The sequence below is a fragment of the Crinia signifera genome, chromosome 19 (genome assembly GCF_055691185.1).
Source record: "Crinia signifera chromosome 19, ASM5569118v1, whole genome shotgun sequence".
Classification (NCBI taxonomy): domain Eukaryota; kingdom Metazoa; phylum Chordata; class Amphibia; order Anura; family Myobatrachidae; genus Crinia; species Crinia signifera.
In genome coordinates, this window is record NC_139226.1 from 2,732,646 (window position 1) to 2,756,661 (window position 24,016).

General features: G+C 49.8%; 1 protein-coding gene across 8 annotated transcripts in view; it reads right to left on the minus strand.

Moving 5' to 3' along the window:
* Positions 1-24,016, minus strand: part of RAP1GAP (RAP1 GTPase activating protein) — a 202,832-nt gene that overhangs the window by 127,081 nt on the left and 51,735 nt on the right. The window contains exon 1 of one of the 8 annotated variants that reach the window (XM_083161797.1): positions 22,195-22,428. The exons of 6 other annotated variants lie outside the window; for them this stretch is intronic. The gene's annotated coding sequence lies outside the window, so the exon portion shown is untranslated. Of the gene's footprint in view, positions 1-22,194; positions 22,429-24,016 lie in introns of those variants that run through there. One more of the 8 variants, XM_083161796.1, reaches the window with a different exon arrangement.

Genomic DNA, 24,016 nt, shown 5'->3' on the forward strand with positions numbered 1-24,016 from the left:
GCCTCCTAGCTTATGATAGTTTTTAGGGTGCCACACCCTGCACCTAGATATAGCGCTAGGGACCCCCAATATACAGAGAAGCCTTGACGCGGCTTGGGGGCATAGCATACACCTGCGCAGGTATATGTAACCAATATCTCTGAATTCTATTATCATGTAGTGTTCAAGATTGGTTACTAATACTATTCAGTGAGCTGGGGGAACCAATGGATTGTTACTTACTAAGTATTAACCCCTCCCTCATGCACCTGAGTAATATTACTGAACTAATTGAGCATTTACCACTATCCGTACCTATAGGATCCATACTGTATTGGTACAAGAGCCATATACTGACCTCTGGTGCTGTTGTCACCCACACATTATCCATAGCTGCTTATTGTGGAGGATTCTCAGCACCTCGCAATCTACCTGCTTGTTTTGTTCTAGTGTTTATCCCCAGAGGACAGGGTCCTATGTGACAAGAGTCACCGGGAGAGCACAGGTGGTGCTGATGTTATCGTCACAGACGTCTCTGTAACCCTGTGTCATCTTATCCGGGACGTCTATGTGTTATGTGTGGTATCCCCCCCAGTGTCATCTTATCCGGGACGTCTATGTGTTATCATCTGTGGTATCCCCCCCAGTGTCATCTTATCCGGGACGTCTATGTGTTATGTGTGGTATCCCCCCCAGTGTCATCTTATCCGGGACGTCTATGTGTTATCATCTGTGGTATCCCCCCCAGTGTCATCTTATCCGGGACGTCTATGTGTTATCATCTGTGGTATCCCCCCCTGTGTCATCTTATCCGGGACGTCTATGTGTTATCATCTGTGGTATCCCCCCCTGTGTCATTTTATCCGGGACGTCTATGTGTTATCATCTGTGGTATCCCCCCCTGTGTCATCTTATCCGGGACGTCTATGTGTTATCATCTGTGGTATCCCCCCCTGTGTCATCTTATCCGGGACGTCTATGTGTTATCATCTGTGGTATCCCCCCCTGTGTCATTTTATCCGGGACGTCTATGTGTTATCATCTGTGGTATCCCCCCCTGTGTCATCTTATCCGGGACGTCTATGTGTTATCATCTGTGGTATCCCCCCCTGTGTCATCTTATCCGGGACGTCTATGTGTTATCATCTGTGGTATCTCCCCCAGTGTCATCTTATCCGGGACGTCTATGTGTTATCATCTGTGGTATCCCCCCCAGTGTCATCTTATCCGGGACGTCTATGTGTTATCATCTGTGGTATCCCCCCCAGTGTCATTTTATCCGGGACGTCTATGTGTTATCATCTGTGGTATCCCCAGTGTCTAATGGCCGAAGGCCTCTCCGCGTTCTCTAATGGCCGGAGGCCGCTCCGCGTTCTCTAATGGCCGGAGGCCTCTCCGCGTTCTCTAATGGCCGGAGGCCTCTCCGCGTTCTCTAATGGCCGCTCCGCGTTCTCTAATGGCCGGAGGCCTCTCCGCGTTCTCTAATGGCCGGAGGCCTCTCCGCGTTCTCTAATGGCCGGAGGCCGCTCCGCGTTCTCTAATGGCCGGAGGCCTCTCCGCGTTCTCTAATGGCCGCTCCGCGTTCTCTAATGGCCGGAGGCCGCTCCGCGTTCTCTAATGGCCGGAGGCCGCTCCGCGTTCTCTAATGGCCGGAGGCCGCTCCGCGTTCTCTAATGGCCGGAGGCCGCTCCGCGTTGTCTAATGGCCGGAGGCCGCTCCGCGTTGTCTAATGGCCGGAGGCCGCTCCGCGTTGTCTAATGGCCGGAGGCCGCTCCGCGTTGTCTAATGGCCGGAGGCCGCTCCGCGTTCTCTAATGGCCGGAGGCCGCTCCGCGTTCTCTAATGGCCGGAGGCCGCTCCGCGTTATCGAATCATCGGAGGCGTTGTAACATGTTATGATAATAGTGCAGGTCCTCACAACGTTACAATCTGACGACTTCTACGTGTCATCATTTGTTTCATCACGTTACCACTCTGCCTGCATGTAGGAAGGTGACCCTGGACTGTGCTCTATCTGGGACACCCTTTTAGGACATACATTGCCCCTGTGTCACAGAGCCAGCGGCATCCATTACCCTGCCACGGACATATCCGCAGGACGGCCTCACTGGCAGAGATATGGGAGCACTCAGTGACTACAGATCTCTGTGCTCACACGCAGAAGACACAATGCAGCAACATGTAATCCTCCATATACCACGTAACCCATTGCTGTCCAACAGATTAATGGTATGACCGACGAGCTGCTTCCAAACCATCTCCTCCTATGTACTACAGTAACTGGTGCACAGCCAGACCTCAGCCGGGAGTACAGAAAGCAAACGTGTGATATACTGTCCATATGTGACACACATTCTACCACCTCATACACAGTCTATAGGGGACACACATTCTACCACTCTCCCTCCTCATACACAGTCTATAGGGGACACACACTGTACCACACTCCCTCCTCATACACAGTCTATAGGGGACACACATTCTACCACCTCATACACAGTCTATAGGGGACACACATTCTACCACACTCCCTCCTCATACACAGTCTATAGGGGACACACACTGTACCACACTCCCTACTCCTACACAGTCTATAGGGGACACACATTCTACCACTCTCCCTCCTCATACACAGTCAGGGGACACACATTCTACCACTCTCCCTCCTCATACACAGTCTATAGGGGACACACATTCTACCACTCTCTCTCCTCATACACAGTCTATAGGGGACACACATTCTACCACTCTCCCTCCTCATACACAGTCTATAGGGGACACACACTGTACCACACTCCCTACTCCTACACAGTCTATAGGGGACACACATTCTACCACACTCCCTACTCCTACACAGTCTATAGGGGACACACATTCTACCACTCTCCCTCCTCATACACAGTCTATAGGGGACACACACTGTACCACACTCCCTACTCCTACACAGTCTATAGGGGACACACATTCTACCACTCTCCCTCCTCATACACAGTCAGGGGACACACATTCTACCACTCTCCCTCCTCATACACAGTCTATAGGGGACACACATTCTACCACACTCCCTCCTCATACACAGTCTATAGGGGACACACACTGTACCACACTCCCTACTCCTACACAGTCTATAGGGGACACACATTCTACCACTCTCCCTCCTCATACACAGTCTATAGGGGACACACACTGTACCACACTCCCTACTCCTACACAGTCTATAGGGGACACACACTGTACCACTCTCCCTCCTCATACACAGTCTATAGTGGACACACATTCTAGCACTCTCCCTCCTCATACACAGTCTATAAGAGGGACACACATTCCACCACTCCACCTACTCATACACAGTCTATAAGAGGGACACACATTCTACCACTCTCCCTACTCATACACAGTCTATAAGAGGGACACACATTCTACCACTCTCCCTCCTCATACACAGTCTATAGGGGACACACACTGTACCACACTCCCTACTCCTACACAGTCTATAGTGGACACACATTCTACCACTCTCCCTCCTCATACACAGTCTATAAGAGGGACACACATTCTACCACACTCCCTACTCATACACAGTCTATAGGGGACACACATTCTACCACTCTCCCTCCTCGTACACAGTCTATAGGGGACACACATTCTACCACTCTCCCTCCTCATACACAGTCTATAGGGGACGCACATTCCACCACTCTCCCTCCTCATACACAGTCTATAGGGGACACACACTGTACCACACTCCCTACTCCTACACAGTCTATAGGGGACACACACTGTACCACACTCCCTACTCCTACACAGTCTATAGGGGACACACATTCTACCACTCTCCCTCCTCATACACAGTCTATAGGGGACACACATTCTACCACTCTCCCTCCTCATACACAGTCTATAGTGGACACACGTTCTACCACTCTCCCTCCCCATACACAGTCTATAGGGGACACACATTCTACCACTCTCCCTCCTCATACACAGTCTATAGGGGACACACACTGTACCACACTCCCTACTCCTACACAGTCTATAGGGGACACACATTCTACCACTCTCCCTCCTCATACACAGTCTATAGTGGACACACATTCTACCACTCTCCCTCCTCATACACAGTCTATAGGGGACACACATTCTACCACTCTCCCTCCTCATACACAGTCTATAAGGGGGACACACATTCTACCACTCTCCCTACTCATACACAGTCTATAGGGGACACACATTCTACCACTCTCCCTCCTCATACACAGTCTATAGGGGACACACATTCTACCACTCTCCCTCCTCATACACAGTCTATAGGGGACGCACATTCCACCACTCTCCCTCCTCATACACAGTCTATAGGGGACACACACTGTACCACACTTCCTACTCCTACACAGTCTATAGGGGACACACACTGTACCACACTCCCTACTCCTACACAGTCTATAGGGGACACACATTCTACCACTCTCCCTCCCCATACACAGTCTATAGGGGACACACATTCTACCACTCTCCCTCCTCATACACAGTCTATAGGGGACACACACTGTACCACACTCCCTACTCCTACACAGTCTATAGGGGACACACACTGTACCACACTCCCTACTCATACACAGTCTATAGGAGACACACACTGTACCACACTCCCTACTCATACACAGTCTATAGGGGACACACACTGTACCACACTCCCTACTCCTACACAGTCTATAGGGGACACACACTGTACCACACTCCCTACTCATACACAGTCTATAGTGGACACACATTCTACCACTCTCCCTCCCCATACACAGTCTATAGGGGACACACATTCTACCACTCTCCCTACTCCTACACAGTCTATAGGGGGGACACACATTCTACCACACTCCCTACTCCTACACAGTCTATAGGGGACACACATTCTACCACTCTCCCTCCTCATACACAGTCTATAGGGGACACACATTCTACCACTCTCCCTACTCCTACACAGTCTATAGGGGACACACATTGTACCACACTCCCTACTCCTACACAGTCTATAGGGGACACACACTGTACCACACTCCCTACTCCTACACAGTCTATAGGGGACACACATTGTACCACACTCCCTACTCCTACACAGTCTATAGGGGGACACACACAATGTACCACTCTCCCTACTCCTACACAGTCTATAGGGGGACACACATTGTACCACTCTACCTACTCATACACAGTCTATAGGGGACACACACTGTACCACACTCCCTACTCCTACACAGTCTATAGGGGACACACACTGTACCACACTCCCTACTCCTACACAGTCTATAGGGGACACACACTGTACCACACTCCCTACTCCTACACAGTCTATGGGGGACACACACTGTACCACACTCCCTACTTCTACACAGTCTATAGGGGACACACACTGTACCACACTCCCTACTCCTACACAGTCTATAGGGGGACACACACAATGTACCACTCTCCCTACTCATACACAGTCTATAGGGGACACACACTGTACCACACTCCCTACTCCTACACAGTCTATAGGGGGACACACACAATGTACCACTCTACCTACTCATACACAGTCTATAGGGGACACACACTGTCCCACACTCCCTATCCCTACACAGTCTATAGGGGGCACACACTGTACCACTCTCCCTACTCATACACAGTCTATAGGGGACACACACACTGTACCACACTCCCTACTCCTACACAGTCTATAGGGGACACACACTGTACCACACTCCCTACTCCTACACAGTCTATGGGGACACACATTCTACCACACTCCCTACTCCTACACAGTCTATAGGGGACACACATTCTACCACTCTCCCTCCTCATACACAGTCTATAGGGGACACACATTCTACCACTCTCCCTACTCCTACACAGTCTATAGGGGACACACACAGTACCACTCTCCCTACTCCTACACAGTCTATAGGGGACACGCACTGTACCACACTCCCTTCTCCCACACAGTCTATAGGGGACACGCATTGTACCACACTCCCTACTCCCACACAGTTTAAAGGGGACAAGCATTGTAACACTCCCTACTCCCACACAGTCTATAGGGGGGACACACATTGTACCACACTCCCTACTCCTACACAGTCTATAGGGGACACACACATTGTACCACACTCCCTACTCCCACACAGTCTATAGGGGGCACACATACTACCACACTCCCTACTCCCACACAGTCTATAGGGGGCACACATTCTACCACACACCCTACTCCTACACAGTCTATAGGGGGCACACACACTACCACACTCCCTACTCCCACACAGTTTATAGGGGGGACACACATTCTACCACACTCCCTACTCCCATACAGTCTATAGGGGACGCACATTATACCAGACTCCCTACTCCCACACAGTCTATAGGGGGGGACACACATTCTACCACACGCCCTACTCCTACACAGTCTATAGGGGGCACACATACTACCACACTCCCTACTCCCTACTCCCACACAGTCTATAGGGGGGACACACATTCTACCACACTCCCTACTCCTACACAGTCTATAGGGGGGACACACATTCTACCACACTCCCTACTCCTACACAGTCTATAGGGGGGGGGGACACATTCTACCACACTCCCTACACATACACAGTCTATGGGGGAGACACATACTACCACACGCCCTACTCCTAAACAGTCTATAGGGGACGCACATTCTACCACACGCCCTACTCTTACACAGTCTATAGGGGACACACATTGTACCACACGCTCTACTCCTACACAGTCTATAGGGGACACACATACTACCACACGCCCTACTCTTACACAGTCTATAGGGGACACACGTACTACCACACGCCCTACTCATACACAGTCTATAGAGGACACACATACTACCACACTCCCTCCTCATACACAGTCTATAGGGGACACACATTCTACCACTCTCCCTCCTCATACACAGTCTATAGGGGACACACACTGTACCACACTCCCTACTCATACACAGTCTATAGGGGACACACATTCTACCACTCTCCCTCCTCATACACAGTCTATAGGGGACACACATTCTACCACTCTACCTCCTCATACACAGTCTATAGGGGGGACGCACATTCTACCACTCTCCCTCCTCATACACAGTCTATAGGGGGGACGCACATTCTACCACTCTCCCTACTCCTACACAGTCTATAGGGGACACACATACTACCACTCTCCCTACTCCTACACAGTCTATAGGGGACACACATACTACCACACGCCCTACTTATACACAGTCTATAGAGGACACACATACTACCACACTCCCTCCTCATACACAGTCTATAGGGGACACACATTCTACCACTCTCCCTCCTCATACACAGTCTATAGGGGACACACACTGTACCACACTCCCTACTCATACACAGTCTATAGGGGACACACATTCTACCACTCTCCCTCCTCATACACAGTCTATAGGGGACACACATTCTACCACTCTCCCTCCTCATACACAGTCTATAGGGGACACACATTCTACCACTCTCCCTCCTCATACACAGTCTATAGGGGACGCACATTCTACCACTCTCCCTCCTCATACACAGTCTATAGGGGACACACACTGTACCACACTCCCTACTCCTACACAGTCTATAGGGGGGACACATACTACCACACTCCCTACTCCTACACAGTCTATAGGGGACACACACTGTACCACACTCCCTACTCATACACAGTCTATAGGGGACACACACACACACACACGTGTCCTCGCACAGGGTGCCTGCACGTCTGAAACACCATCTGCAAGTGCTGAAGAAATCTTTGCCGACCATGAAATGATTTCTCCCCTCCACAAAGCCTAGCGGCCGAGCAGGAGACCTTTGGTGGACTTGCAAGGCTGCGAATAAGGGCCATACAGTTACCACACGACCCAGATGGGAGAGCTGGATTATGGGGGTTGGGGCAGAAGGCATGTTACTCCGGGCCCTCTGTCTCTTAGGGCCCGCGTGCAGATGGAGGCAGACTTGATCGGGTGCCTCGAGTAAAGCACTGCAGCTCCTCCGTGCTAGCACAGGCAGCAGGACTTTCTATATACTGATTATACAGGTACCAGCAGGGGGAGCTCCACTCACACAGGACCCAGGCAGTGACTGATCACCTACTGTTCTCCTATTGGTTAGTGCTGTGTGTGTGCTGCATGTGTGCTGTGTGTGTGTGTGTGTATGCTGCGCGCGTGTGTGTATGCTGCGTGCGTGTGTGTGTGTGTGTATGCTGCATGTGTGCGTGCTGCATGTGTGCTGTGTGTATACCACGTGTGTTCTGTGTGTGTATGCTGCGTGTGTGCATGCTGTATGTGTGTGTGTATGCTGCATATGTGCTCTCTGTGTGGATGCTGCATGTGTGCTGTGTGTGTGCATATGCATGCAGCATACACACAGCACACATGCAGCATACACACAGCACACATGCAGCATACACACAGCACACATGCAGCGCGCGCGCACACACACATATACACACACAGCACACATGCAGCATACACACACACACAGCACACATGCAGCGCGCGCACACACATACACACACAGCACACATGCAGCGCGCGCACACACACATACACACACAGCACACATGCAGCGCGCGCACACACACAGCACACATGCAGCGAGCGCACACACATACACACACACAGCACACATGCAGCATACACACACATAGCACTAACCAATAGGAGAACAGTAGGTGATCAGTCACTGCTGGGGTCCTTCTCCCCTGACTGGCGTTGTTTGCTTCCCCACTGGTCACGGACCAGGCCTCTGCTTCTGTAGCTGGCAGAGCAGAACTCGGAGACGCAGGATACTTGTACCCAGAACAGCTGGAGAACGGAATTATTGCAGTAATTCTATTGGTCGCAAGATGAAGCAGTCGTCTTGGGCAAAGGATGGTTTATTGCCAATAGATCTGAAGAGATCTCATCTCCTATCATAGGAGGCACCGCATACAGATGTTACAGCTTCAGATAAAGGCAGATGTACAAGTACCAGGGCTCACAGGCCCTGTTTATATAGACAGAAAGCACACTGACATTGTCAGATCTTCCCCTATACATTTAGGATTTGCATATCAATCTGACATCTTACTTCCAGTGCATAACGAACCAAGATTATATACTACAAAGGGCGAGTCCAATTTCCTTAGGAGACTTCCAGGAACGGTGGAGATCATTTGATTATCTCCTGGACATGATTACATAAAGGAACACAAATGTCTGTGCATTACCAACACCTCGCACACAGGATGGCATGGGTTCAGTGACACATCACATATACAAGTATATATCCTTATTAACACCTTTACACAGGACTTCAGACACAAAGTCTGTTACCTGCTGTGTTTTGGCCACTCACTGACCTTCTGCCAGGAGGAGGCTGTTTAGCATCTCATTTCCTCATCACCAAGATTTGCTAAATGTCTTCCCCCAGAAATGTACAAAGTGCATTGTAAGTCCAGAATGCATTCCTCAATACAATATACACAATATATGGTGCAGTCCCAGCTCAGTGCTAAACATATATTTCATACATATAATTTGTGCCTTGTGCCCAGCAGCAGGTTTCATCTCACACTGCAGCAGGGGTCCTGTCCCAGCTCAGTTCTGCTCATACAGTTTAAAACATGTCAAGTGCCCTTGTTCCGAATGACGGCGCAGCACGGCGGGTTAACCCCTTCAGTGCTGTGACCGCCATTAACCCCGTGTGCTGGGCTCTCCGGCCACAATCATTGAGTCACAAAGGTCCCGAGGTTGTGATGGAGAAGGATCATGTACATGGTACTGTACCGTTCCATCACAGGACGCCATGTAACGCAATGTTCTGCCGCATCCTAACCATCGTCACTTACTCAAACACCATCAGTCCGATAATCCCCAGAATTATGGCGTTAATTAGACTATTTGATGAAATTAACTTAAAGGCTTCCCGTCTCTAGAAGAGGAGGATTAGGGCTTATGGCACCTACAACTCGTTAGCTGCCAATCGTTAGAGGAGAGGCGGCTGCTAATTTACACAGAGAACGCATTCCGGCGCCATGGAGAACGCAATCCGGTGCCATGCTGCGTACAGACAAATAATAGTGTGTTATTTACTATAGAGGTTACCGTTCTCCTAGGCACTATACCGTGGCCGCCTTCTGTCACTATGTCACGGTCACTCTGCATAGAGCACAGTGTCAGGGACATAGACGGACACACAGGGTGACGCACAGACGGCTCGTGTGGTCATACTGTCCTAGCGGAAACTCACACACGGAACATGTACAGATTCATACAGTCCTCACATATCATGTAATGCCATTCATTCAAATAGCGCCAATTACTCGCTGCCACGGAGGCGTTTACAGATAAGCAAGACGTGCAACTCTAAATCTGTATATAGGGGTGATTCAGGCCTGGTCAACTGTTATATAGAGGACATGAGATCCCGCGTGTTACATGAGATCCTTGGGAAAAGAAGAAAGTGGTGGAGCGCTTAACACTATAAAATATCACACATAGATCAACTGGGTATCACATAAATGTTAAAAGGATATTTACTAAACAGTATATACTCACAGTAAAAAGCACTTATATAAAACAATAGTTAATATCTGCGGACACTGGAAATGAGAAACTTCCACTTGTTCCTAGTTATGCTCCCTTTAAATCAGGGCTGGGCAACACCGGCCCTCCAGATGTTAATGGACTACACATCCGAGCATGCCTTGCATCAGTTTCAGCATGGCCACATAGCAAAACTAATGCAAAGCATCCTGGGATGTGTAGTTCATTAACATCTGGAGGGCCGGTGTTGCCCAGCCCTGCTTTAAATGATTGAAGACATATGTCAGTTCTGTCCAGACAGAACTGAGTCAGACTGAGACACAGAGCAGAATCACCAGTCAGGGTATTTAAACCCTGGCCAGACCAAGGGTGATAGACCTTTGAAAAAGTTGCTTGGACACAACGAAATGCGTCGGCTTTACCCACTGTTGGACTCTGGACTCCACACACTTTCCACTTGAACCAGCTCCTTATACCATCCGATTGGACTCCCCGCATTCAAATCCTATCAATATTCTGGACTTTACCACAAGGGATACCATCGTCTGCTCAACTTTTGGAGACCCACCTGGTTACTCTCAGGATTACCTGCTTACCATCTTCCAGGCAAATTTCATAGGACTTCAGCAGTATATTGGACACCCTGTTACCAGTCAAACGGATTATAAATCAAAGGGGAAATATGTCTTCAATCATTTAAAGGGAGAATAACTGGGAACAAGTGGAAGTTTCTCATTTCCAGTGTCCGCAGATATTTAACTACTGTTTTATATAAGTGCTTTTTACTGTGAGTATATACTGTTTAGTAAATATCCTTTTAACATTTATGTGATACCCAGTTGATCTATGTGTGATATTTTATAGTGTTAAGCGCTCCACCACTTTCTTCTTTTCCCAAATTGTTACTAGGGGACTGACCCCCCCTCAGGTGTGAGCAGCTAGCAAAGCATCGCATCCCTAGCGCCTTTTTTTGTTCACTTACATGAAGAATAATTTTTTCGGACATGAGATCCTGCGTGTTACATACAGGACATGAGGTCCCGCGTGTTACATACAGGACATGAGGTCCTGCGTGTTACATAGAGGACCCGCGTGTTACATACAGGACATGAGGTCCTGCGTGTTACATACAGGACATGAGATCCTGCGTGTTACATAGAGGACCCGCGTGTTACATACAGGACATGAGGTCCCGCGTGTTACATACAGGACATGAGATCCTACGTGTTACATACAGGACATGAGGTCCTGCGTGTTACATACAGGACCCGCGTGTTACATACAGGACATGAGGTCCCACGTGTTACATACAGGACATGAGGTCCCGCGTGTTACATACAGGACATGAGGTCCTGCGTGTTACATACAGGACATGAGGTCCTGCGTGTTACATAGAGGACCCGCGTGTTACATACAGGACATGAGGTCCCGCGTGTTACATACAGGACATGAGGTCCCGCGTGTTACATAGAGGACCCGCGTGTTACATACAGGACATGAGGTCCCGCGTGTTACATAGAGGACCCGCGTGTTACATACAGGACATGAGATCCTGCGTGTTACATAGAGGACCCGCGTGTTACATACAGGACATGAGGTCCCGCGTGTTACATACAGGACATGAGATCCTACGTGTTACATACAGGACATGAGGTCCTGCGTGTTACATACAGGACCCGCATGTTACATACAGGACATGAGGTCCCGCGTGTTACATACAGGACATGAGGTCCCGCGTGTTACATACAGGACATGAGGTCCTGCGTGTTACATATAGGACATGAGGTCCTGCGTGTTACATAGAGGACCCGCGTGTTACATACAGGACATGAGGTCCCGCGTGTTACATACAGGACATGAGGTCCCGCGTGTTACATACAGGACATGAGGTCCCGCGTGTTACATACAGGACATGAGGTCCCGCGTGTTACATACAGGACATGAGGTCCCGCGTGTTACATACAGGACATGAGGTCCCGCGTGTTACATACAGGACATGAGGTCCCGCGTGTTACATACAAGACATGAGGTCCCGCGTGTTACATACAGGACATGAGGTCCTGCGTGTTACATAGAGGACCCACGTGTTACATACAGGACATGAGGACCCGCGTGTTACATACAGGACATGAGGTCCCGCGTGTTACATACAGGACCTGCGTGTTACATACAGGACATGGGGTCCTGCGTGTTACATACAGGACATGAGGTCCTGCGTGTTACATACAGGACATGAGGTCCTGTGTGTTACATAGAGGACCCGCGTGTTACATACAGGACATGAGGTCCCGCGTGTTACATACAGGACATGAGATCCTGCGTGCTATACATTACAGTACATGAGTTCCTGCGCGCTATACATTACAGTACATGAGGTCCTGCGTGCTATACATTACAGTACATAAGATCCTGTGTGTTATACAGTACAGAAAGAGTTGTTATATAGAGGACATGAGGTCAAGCGTGTTACACAGTACAGTAAGAGATGTTATACAATACATGAGGTCCTGCGTGTGATATGTACATTAAGGTAAGAGATGTTATAAAGTGCATGAGGTCCAGCATGTTATATACAGTACAGTAAGAGATGTTATACATTACATCAGGTCCAGCGTGTTATACAGTACAGTAAGAGATGTTATACAGTGCATGAGGTCCTGCGTGTTACACAGTACAGTAAGAGATGTTATACAGTACAGTAAGAGATGTTATACAGTACATGAGGTCCTGCGTGTTATACATTACATCAGGTCCAGCGTGTTATACAGTACAGTAGGAGATGTTATACAGTGCAAGAGGTCCTGCGTGTTATATACAGTACAGTAAGATATGTTATACAGTGCATGAGGTCCTGCGTGTTATATACAGTACAGTAAGAGATGTTATACAGTACATGAGGTCATGCTTATATACAGCACATAAGATCCTGCGTGTTATATACAGTACAGTAAGATATGTTATACAGTGCATGAGGTCCTGCGTGTTATATACAGTACAGTAAGAGATGTTATACAGTACATGAGGTCATGCTTATATACAGCACATAAGATCCTGCATGTTATATACAGTACAAGAGGTCCTGCGTGTTATATACAGTACAGTAAGATATGTTATACAGTGCATGAGGTCCTGCGTGTTATATACAGTACAGTAAGAGATGTTATACAGTACATGAGGTCATGCTTATATACAGCACATAAGATCCTGCGTGTTATATACAGTACAAGAGGTCCTGCGTGTTATATACAGTACAGTAAGATATGTTATACAGTGCATGAGGTCCTGCGTGTTATATACAGTACAGTAAGATATGTTATACAGTACATGAGGTCATGCTTATATACAGCACATAAGATCCTGCGTGTTATATACAGTACAAGAGGTCCTGCGTGTTATATACAGTACAAGAGGTCCTGCGTGTTATACAGTACAGTAAGAGATCCTGCGTGTTATATAGTACAGTAAGAGATGTTATACAGTGCATGAGGACCTGCGTGTTATATACACTACAGTAAGATATGTTATACAGTGCATGAGGTCCTGCGTATTATACATTACAGTACATAAGGTCCTGCATGTTATATACAGCACAGTAAGAGATGTTATACAGCACATAAGATCCTGCGTGTTATATACAGTACAGTAAGAGATGTTATGCAGTACATGAGGTCCTGCATGTTATATACAGTACAGTAAGATATGTTATACAGTGCATGAGGTCCTGCGTGTTATATACAGTACAGTAAGAGATGTTATACATTACATGAGGTCATGCTTATATACAGCACATAAGATCCTGCGTGTTATATACAGTACAAGAGGTCCTGCGTGTTATATACAGTACAGTAAGATATGTTATACAGTGCATGAGGTCCTGCGTGTTATATACAGTACAGTAAGATATGTTATACAGTACATGAGGTCATGCTTATATACAGCACATAAGATCCTGCGTGTTATATACAGTACAAGAGGTCCTGCGTGTTATATACAGTACAGTAAGATATGTTATACAGTGCATGAGGTCCTGCGTGTTATATACAGTACAGTAAGATATGTTATACAGTACATGAGGTCATGCTTATATACAGCACATAAGATCCTGCGTGTTATATACAGAACAAGAGATCCTGCGTGTTATATACAGTACAAGAGGTCCTGCGTGTTATATACAGTACAGTAAGAGATCCTGCGTGTTATACAGTACAGTAAGAGATGTTATACAGTGCATGAGGTCTTGCGTATTATACATTACAGCACATAAGATCCTGCGTGTAATATACAGTACAGTAAGATATGTTATACAGTGCATGAGGACCTGCGTGTTATATACACTACAGTAAGATATGTTATACAGTGCATGAGGTCCTGCGTATTATACATTACAGTACATAAGGTCCTGCATGTTATATACAGCACAGTAAGAGATGTTATACAGCACATAAGATCCTGCGTGTTATATACAGTACAGTAAGAGATGTTATACAGTACATGAGGTCCTGCATGTTATATACAGTACAGTAAGATATGTTATACAGTGCATGAGGTCCTGCGTGTTATATACAGTACAGTAAGAGATGTTATACAGTACATGAGGTCATGCTTATATACAGCACATAAGATCCTGCGTGTTATATACAGTACAAGAGGTCCTGCGTGTTATATACAGTACAGTAAGATATGTTATACAGTGCATGAGGTCCTGCGTGTTATATACAGTACAGTAAGATATGTTATACAGTACATGAGGTCATGCTTATATACAGCACATAAGATCCTGCGTGTTATATACAGTACAAGAGGTCCTGCGTGTTATATACAGTACAGTAAGATATGTTATACAGTGCATGAGGTCCTGCGTGTTATATACAGTACAGTAAGATATGTTATACAGTACATGAGGTCATGCTTATATACAGCACATAAGATCCTGCGTGTTATATACAGAACAAGAGATCCTGCGTGTTATATACAGTACAAGAGGTCCTGCGTGTTATATACAGTACAGTAAGAGATCCTGCGTGTTATACAGTACAGTAAGAGATGTTATACAGTGCATGAGGTCTTGCGTATTATACATTACAGCACATAAGATCCTGCGTGTAATATACAGTATAGTAAGATATGTTATACAGTGCATGAGGTCCTGCGTGTTATATACACTACAGTAAGATATGTTATACAGTGCATGAGGTCCTGCGTATTATACATTACAGTACATAAGGTCCTGCATGTTATATACAGCACAGTAAGAGATGTTATACAGCACATAAGATCCTGCGTGTTATATACAGTACAGTAAGATGTTATACAGTACATGAGGTCCTGCATGTTATATACAGTACAGTAAGATATGTTATACAGTGCATGAGGTCCTGCGTGTTATATACAGTACAGTAAGAGATGTTATACAGTACATGAGGTCATGCTTATATACAGTACAGTAAGATATGTTATACAGTGCATGAGGTCCTGCGTGTTATATACAGTACAGTAAGAGATGTTATACAGTACATGAGGTCATGCTTATATACAGCACATAAGATCCTGCGTGTTATATACAGTACAAGAGGTCCTGCGTGTTATATACAGTACAGTAAGATATGTTATACAGTGCATGAGGTCCTGCGTGTTATATACAGTACAGTAAGATATGTTATACAGTACATGAGGTCATGCTTATATACAGCACATAAGATCCTGCGTGTTATATACAGAACAAGAGATCATGCGTGTTATATACAGTACAAGAGGTCCTGCGTGTTATACAGTACAGTAAGAGATCCTGCGTGTTATACAGTACAGTAAGAGATGTTATACAGTGCATGAGGTCCTGCGTATTATACATTACAGCACATAAGATCCTGCGTGTAATATACAGTACAGTAAGATATGTTATACAGTGCATGAGGACCTGCGTGTTATATACACTACAGTAAGATATGTTATACAGTGCATGAGGTCCTGCGTATTATACATTACAGTACATAAGGTCCTGCATGTTATTATATATACAGCACAGTAAGAGATGTTATACAGCACATAAGATCCTGCGTGTTATATACAGTACAGTAAGAGATGTTATACAGTACATGAGGTCCTACATGTTATATACAGTACAGTAAGATATGTTATACAGTGCATGAGGTCCTGCGTGTTATATACAGTACAGTAAGAGATGTTATACAGTACATGAGGTCATGCTTATATACAGCACATAAGATCCTGCGTGTTATATACAGTACAAGAGGTCCTGCGTGTTATATACAGTACAGTAAGATATGTTATACAGTGCATGAGGTCCTGCGTGTTATATACAGTACAGTAAGATATGTTATACAGTACATGAGGTCATGCTTATATACAGCACATAAGATCCTGCGTGTTATATACAGTACAAGAGGTCCTGCGTGTTATATACAGTACAGTAAGATATGTTATACAGTGCATGAGGTCCTGCGTGCTATATACAGTACAGTAAGATATGTTATACAGTACATGAGGTCATGCTTATATACAGCACATAAGATCCTGCGTGTTATATACAGAACAAGAGATCCTGCGTGTTATATACAGTACAAGAGGTCCTGCGTGTTATACAGTACAGTAAGAGATCCTGCGTGTTATATACAGTACAGTAAGAGATGTTATACAGTACATGAGGTCATGCTTATATACAGCACATAAGATCCTGCGTGTTATATACAGTACAAGAGGTCCTGCGTGTTATATACAGTACATGAGGTAAATCGGTAGTAATATCACCAAATGGGTTTGTAAGGACCCGTGGAGTCAAACTGACCTACTTAGTTTCTATGATGACGTTAGGATGACCCTAGACATTGGCAATGCTGCAGACATGGGCTACCTGGACTTTGCAAAAGCCTCTGACACTGGGCCACACAAGAGGCTGATCCTAAACAGGGGTAACACTTGTAGTTGGGTAGGTCACTGGCTGCAGCATAGAGAACAGAGGGTGCGCATATTCACATTGGATACCAGTATTAAGTGGGGTACCACTGGGATTGGTGCTGGGCCTCTTTATTTATTTTATATATTAACCCTTTGAGTGCCAAGGGAATATGTCAAAATAGGTGTGAAAAAAACTGAACAAACACACAGAACCACCGCCAGCCTATCATTGGCATTATCCTATAGCATGTATCCCCCTACACACACATAGAACCACCGCCAGCCTATCACTGGCATTATCCTACAGCATGTATCCCCCTACACACACAGTACCACCAACGGCTTATTACTGGCATTATCCTACAGTATGTATCCACCTGCATCTACCAGTTACATGCAATATGTATCCCCCTACACACAGTACCACCGCCAGCCTATCACTGCCAGTTACCTGCAATATGTATCCCCCTACACACACAGTACCACCACCGGCTTATCACTGGCATTATCCTACAGCATGTGTCCCCCTACACACAGAACCACCGCCAGCCTATCAATGGCATTATCCTAGAGCATGTATCCCCCTACACACACAGTACCACCACCAGCTTATCACTGGCATTATCCTACAGTATGTATCCACACATACACAGTACCACTGCCAGCCTTTCACTGCCAGTTACCTGCAATATGTATTCCCCTACTACACACAAACAGTACCACCGCCAGCCTAATACTGGCATCATCCTACAGCATGCATCCCCCTACACACACACAGTACCACCACCAGCCTATCACTGGCATTATCCTACAGCATGTATCCACCTACCCACAAAGTATCACCGCCAGCCTATCACTGCCAGTTACCTGCAATATGTATCCCCTTCACACAGTCCCACCACCGGCTTATCACTGGCATTATCCTACAGCATGCAATCCCCAATACATACAGGCCGTTATTCTGGTTCACTCGCAAAGGCAAATTCATTTCCACAGGGACAAACCATGTCCACTGCAGGTGGGGCAGATGTAACTTGTGCAGAGAGAATTAGATTTGTTGGGGTGTACTTCAAAGTGAGATCTATATTGCAGTGTAATAATAAAGCAGCCAATATTTACCCTGCACAGAAACAAAATAACTCATCCAAATCTAACTCTCTCTGCACATGTTACATCTGCCCCACCTGCAGTGCACATGGTTTTGTCCATTTGAGAAGGAATTTGCCTTTGCAACTGAACTAGAATAAGGGCCACAGTACCATTGCCATCACTTCCATTATCCCGCAGCGTGTATCCCCCTACACACACAGTACCATTGCCATCACTTCCATTATCCTACAGTTTGTATCCCCCAACACACACAGTACCACCACCGGCCTATCACTGCCATTATCCCGCAGCATGTATCCCCCTACACACACAGTATCACCACCGGCCTATCACTGCCATTATCCCGCAGTGTGTATCCCCCTACACACACAGTACCGCCGCCGGCCTATCACGGCCATTATCCCGCAGCGTGTATCCCCCTACACATACAGTATGCCAAGTGCTGCCTGCCAGTCCCACAGAGCCAATAGCTGGCACCGTCATGTGTCTACCAGCTGGACCCTTTCATACATGTGCAAATACTGCTTATTTACAGACACGCCGCCCCTCGCCCAGCCACCACCGGATAACGCCAGGAGTACACCGGCATACTAATATACAGCGTCTATAAGCCGCCCCTCGCCCAGCCACCACCAGATAACGCCAGGAGTACACGGCATACTAATATACAGCGTCTATAAGCCGCCCCTCGCCCAGCCACCACCAGATAACGCCAGGAGTACACCGGCATACTAATATACAGTGTCTATAAGCAGAAACACTGCCCCTCGCACGGTCACCACCGGATAACGCCAGGAGTACACTGGCATACTAATATACAGCGTCTATAAGCCACCCCTCGCACGGTCACCACCGGATAACGCCAGGAGTATACCGTCATAGTAATATACAGCGTCTATAAGCCGCCCCTCGCACGGTCACCACCGGATAACGCCAGGAGTACACCGTCACAGTGATATACAGCGTCTATACGCCGCCCCTCGCCCGGTCACCACCGGATAACGCCAGGAGTACACCGGCATACTAATATACAGCGTCTATAAGCAGAAACACTGCCCCTCGCCCAGCCACCACCGGATAACGCCAGGAGTATACCGTTATACTAATATACAGCGTCTATAAGCAGAAACACTGCCCCTCGCCCGGTCACCACCGGATAACGCCAGGAGTATACCGTCACAGTGATATACAGCGTCTATACGCCGCCCCTCGCCAGGTCACCACCGGATAACGCCAGGAGTATACCGTCACAGGAATATACAGCGTCTATACGCTGCCCCTCGCCCGGTCACCACCGGATAACGCCAGGAGTATGCCGTCACAGTGATATACAGCGTCTATACGCCGCCCCTCGCCCGGTCACCACCGGATAACGCCAGGAGTATACCGTCACAGTAATATACAGCGTCTATACGCCGCCCCTCGCCCGGTCACCACCGGATAACGCCAGGAGTATACCATCACAGTAATATACAGCATCTATACGTCGCCCCTCGCCCGGTCACCACCGGATAACGCCAGAAGTATACCGTCACAGTAATATACAGCGTCTATACACCGCCCCTCGCCCGGTCACCACCGGATAACGCCAGGAGTATACCGTCACAGTAATATACAGCATCTATACGCCGCCCCTCGCCAGGTCACCACCGGATAACGCCAGGAGTATACCGTCACAGTGATATACAGCGTCTATACGCCGCCCCTCGCCAGGTCACCACCGGATAACGCCAGGAGTATACCGTCACAGTAATATACAGCGTCTATACGCCGCCCCTCGCCCGGTCACCACCGGATAACGCCAGGAGAATGCCGTCACAGTGATATACAGCGTCTATACGCCGCCCCTCGCCCGGTCACCACCGGATAACGCCAGGAGAATGCCGTCATAGTGATATACAGCGTCTATACGCCGCCCCTCGCCAGGTCACCACCGGATAACGCCAGGAGTATACCGTCACAGTTATATACAGCGTCTATACGCCGCCCCTCGCCAGGTCACCACCGGATAACGCCAGGAGTATACCGTCACAGTTATATACAGCGTCTATACGCCGCCCCTCGCCAGGTCACCACCGGATAACGCCAGGAGTATGCCGTCACAGTAATATACAGCGTCTATACGCCGCCCCTCGCCCGGTCACCACCGGATAACGCCAGGAGTATACCGTCACAGTAATATACAGCGTCTATACGCCGCCCCTCGCCCGGTCACCACCGGATAACGCCAGGAGTATACCGTCACAGTAATATACAGCGTCTATACGCCGCCCCTCGCCCGGTCACCACCGGATAACGCCAGAAGTATACCGTCACAGTAATATACAGCGTCTATACGCCGCCCCTCGCCCGGTCACCACCGGATAACTCCAGGAGTATACCGTCACAGTAATATACAGCGTCTATACGCCGCCCCTCGCCAGGTCACCACCGGATAACGCCAGGAGTATACCGTCACAGTGATATACAGCGTCTATACGCCGCCCCTCGCCAGGTCACCACCGGATAACGCCAGGAGTATACCGTCACAGTGATATACAGCGTCTATACGCCGCCCCTCGCCCGGTCACCACCGGATAACGCCAGGAGTATGCCGTCATAGTGATATACAGCGTCTATACGCCGCCCCTCGCCAGGTCACCACCGGATAACGCCAGGAGTATACCGTCACAGTAATATACAGCGTCTATACGCCGCCCCTCGCCAGGTCACCACCGGATAACGCCAGGAGTATGCCGTCACAGTAATATACAGCGTCTATACGCCGCCCCTCGCCAGGTCACCACCGGATAACGCCAGGAGTATACCGTCACAGTAATATACAGCGTCTATACGCCGCCCCTCGCCAGGTCACCACCGGATAACGCCAGGAGTATGCCGTCACAGTAATATACAGCGTCTATACGCCGCCCCTCGCCCGGTCACCACCGGATAACGCCAGGAGTATGCCGTCACAGTAATATACAGCGTCTATACGCCGCCCCTCGCCCGGTCACCACCGGATAACGCCAGGAGTATGCCGTCACAGTAATATACAGCGTCTATACGCTGCCCCTCGCCCGGTCACCACCGGATAACGCCAGGAGTATGCCGTCATAGTGATATACAGCGTCTATACGCCGCCCCTCGCCAGGTCACCACCGGATAACGCCAGGAGTATACCGTCACAGTGATATACAGCGTCTATACGCCGCCCCTCGCCCGGTCACCACCGGATAACGCCAGGAGTATACCGTCACAGTGATATACAGCGTCTATACGCCGCCCCTCGCCCGGTCACCACCGGATAACGCCAGGAGTATACCGTCACAGTAATATAACTTTGCCCGCTCTCTGGAGTGTTGGAATGAATGTAACAATAAATCAGCCCTGGGACGTGAGAATTGCCTGTCACCCCCCATGTGCTGCCCACAGGTGCCAGGACCCTCAGAGAGAGCGCAGGGACGATGCGTCATGTCACAGGAGAGTTGTTCCCGGTGCAGAGATGACGCTGCAGTGTGCAGATTGCGGCACTACCAGGTGAAGGTCACACTGTACAGTGCCGGGGGGTCCCTCACGCAGCAGAGCCGGCCATATTCCTACACAAAGCCCCGGATATAACCGTGCACTCACCGGATGGCAGGCAGCTGGTCCCAGGGAGGCTCGGAGCCGGCGGCAGGGATGGAGGGAGCCTCCTGGCTGCACCTTGCTGCTATCTCTCTGGTGGATGATGTGAGAGGAGCTGTCCTGGGCTTACCCTCCCCCACTTATCCCATTCTCCTCACTCCTCCCGATCCCGCCGCCGCTGCTGCTGCTGCTTCATTCTGGGATTTCCAATCTGTGAGATGTGATCCACTCACTGCAGCACACAGCCTGGGAGAGACGCTGCTGCTGCTGCCTGACACCACAGGGGTTACCCGCACAGGCCTGGCACCGCAGGGGTTACCCGCACAGGGGCTGCTGCCTGGCACCGCAGGGGTTACCCGCACAGGGGCTGCTGCTGCCTGGCACCGCAGGGGTTACCCGCACAGGCCTGGCACCGCAGGGGTTACCCGCACAGGGGCTGCTGCCTGGCACCGCAGGGGTTACCCGCACAGGGGCTGCTGACTGGCACCGCAGGGGTTACCCGCACAGGCCTGGCACCGCAGGGGTTACCCGCACAGGGGCTGCTGCCTGGCACCGCAGGGGTTACCCGTACAGGCCTGGCACCGCAGGGGTTACCCGCACAGGGGCTGCAGCCTGGCACCAAAGGGGTTACCCGCACAGGGGCTGCTGCCTGGCACCGCAGGGGTTACCCGCACAGGGGCTGCTGCCTGGCACCGCAGGGGTTACCCGCACAGGGGCTGCTGCCTGGCACTGCAGAGGTTACCCGCACAGGGGCTGCTTCCTGGCAGCGCAGGGGTTACCCGCACAGGGGCTGCTGCCTGGCACCGCAGGGGTTACCCGCACAGGGGCTGCTGACTGGCACCGCAGGGGTTACCCGCACAGGGGCTGCTGCCTGGCACCGCAGGGGTTACCCGCACAGGGGCTGCTGACTGGCACCGCAGGGGTTACCCGCACAGGGGCTGCTGCCTGGCACCGCAGGGGTTACCCGCACAGGCCTGGCACTGCAGGGGTTACCCGCACAGGGGCTGCTGCCTGGCACCGCAGGGGTTACCTGCACAGGGGCTGCTGCCTGGCACCACAGGGGTTACCCACACAGGGGCTGCTGCCTGGCACCGCAGGGGTTACCTGCACAGGGGCTGCTACTGCCTGGCACCGCAGGGGTTACCCGTACAGGCCTGGCACTGCAGGGGTTACCCGCACAGGCCTGGCACTGCAGGGGTTACCCGCACAGGGGCTGCTGCCTGGCACCGCAGGGGTTACCCGCACAGGCCTGGCACCGCAGGGGTTACCCGCACAGGGGCTGCTGCCTGGCACCGCAGGGGTTACCCGTACAGGCCTGGCACCGCAGGGGTTACCCGCACAGGGGCTGCAGCCTGGCACCGCAGGGGTTACCAGCACAGGGGCTGCTGCCTGGCACCGCAGGGGTTACCCGCACAGGGGCTGCTGCTGCCTGGCACCGCAGGGGTTACCCGCACAGGGGCTGCTGCTGCCTGGCACCGCAGGGGTTACCCGCACAGGGGCTGCTGCCTGGCACCGCAGGGGTTACCTGCACAGGGGATGCAGCCTGGCACTGCAGGGGTTACCCGCACAGGCCTGGCACCGCAGGGGTTACCCGCACAGGGGCTGCTGCCTGGCACCGCAGGGGTTACCCGCACAGGGGCTGCTGCCTGGCACCGCAGGGGTTACCCGCACAGGCTTGGCACCGCAGGGGTTACCCGCACAGGGGCTGCCTGGCACCGCAGGGGTTACCCGCACAGGGGCTGCTGCCTGGCACCGCAGGGGTTACCCGCACAGGGGCTGCTGCCTGGCACCGCAGGGGTTACCTGCACAGGGGCTGCTGCTGCATGGC